The following is a 1,228-nucleotide window of genomic DNA, read 5'->3' as shown; positions in this document are numbered from 1 at the left end:
TGTCGTTGCAGCCGTCTGTCTGTGCAGGGAGTCTCCTGCCCTCCCTTGCCCTTCCTGTAGGCAGATATCGGGCCACGCACGGCCTGTGCTTTTCCTCGGTGACCTCCACACCTCATGAACCTCTGGGTAGGTTGATTCTGCCTCCCCTTTCAGGAAAACTTGCGCTGGAATTGCTGACGGAACCAATTAAATGTTTACTATAAGCCATGGTGTCTTCTCATCATCTGCGAGGAGCTCTGGTAGGTGTCCGAGGCGGGGCCAACGTGGTCCTGTGCTTCCGGAGCTGCTTCTCAGGGAGGGCCGCCCGGTGGCGGAAGGAACGCCTGTGTAACCAGGGATTCGGGACATCAGTGTTTCTACCTCCAGATAAGGATTCATACCAGAGTCCTGAACCGGCCCGTGCAATTCCTACTCGGGGTAGAAAACACTTGGAGCTGTGAAACGATGCATTAGGGCTGCGACTGCCTGGACAAATCGGGCCTAAACTAGGGAACTGCTGATACACTTGGGGGAAAAACACGTGTAAGATGGGGTTAATGCCCTGCCTGGCTCACTGCCCTCCAGAGTGTGGGACATTAGGGTGAATGTGACAGTTAAGAACCCAGGTTATGGAGGCATATCCACAGGGGTCCAAATCTTCACACTGCCACACTTCGAAGTATTTTTAAGTTACTGATTTTAGAAACACCCATTTGTTGATGCATTCATCGGTTGATTCCTGTATGTGCCCTAACCCAGCTGGAACCGGCAACCTTAGCAATCGCCAAGCTCTAACCAGTTGAGTGACCCGGCCAGGGCTCTACACTCCCCCACTCTTGTGTAATCTTGGGCAAAAGACCTCTTCACTCAACAAATACTTGGCAGAGAGCCTACTAGTAGCGGGCATTAAGGCGCTGGGGGGAGAGTGAACAAAACACACTGAGTCTTTGCCCTCGCAGCCTCAGTTTCCCGGTTTCCCAGGGCAGCGTGCGGTGATGGCAGTGGGGTCCTCCCTGGCAACCCAATTGCCTCAGCCCCTGACTCCCAAGTCACCAAACCGCAGCCAGCACCGGGCGCCAGCCACCCTTGCAGGCTTTCAAGCTTCGCTTCCGGCTTCCACGCCTCGCTTCCGGTCTCCGTGCCTCGCTTCCGGCCTCCGCCTTCCGCTTCCGGCCTCCGCGCCGCGCTTCCGGCCGCTCACTCCTTCCTTTTGCCTCTCGATGGTGCGCGGGCTGCAGTTCCCCCGGCC

Source organism: Myotis davidii, unplaced genomic scaffold (assembly GCF_000327345.1).
Source record: "Myotis davidii unplaced genomic scaffold, ASM32734v1 scaffold478, whole genome shotgun sequence".
NCBI lineage: Eukaryota > Metazoa > Chordata > Mammalia > Chiroptera > Vespertilionidae > Myotis > Myotis davidii.
Note: the sequence above shows the minus strand (reverse complement) of the source record.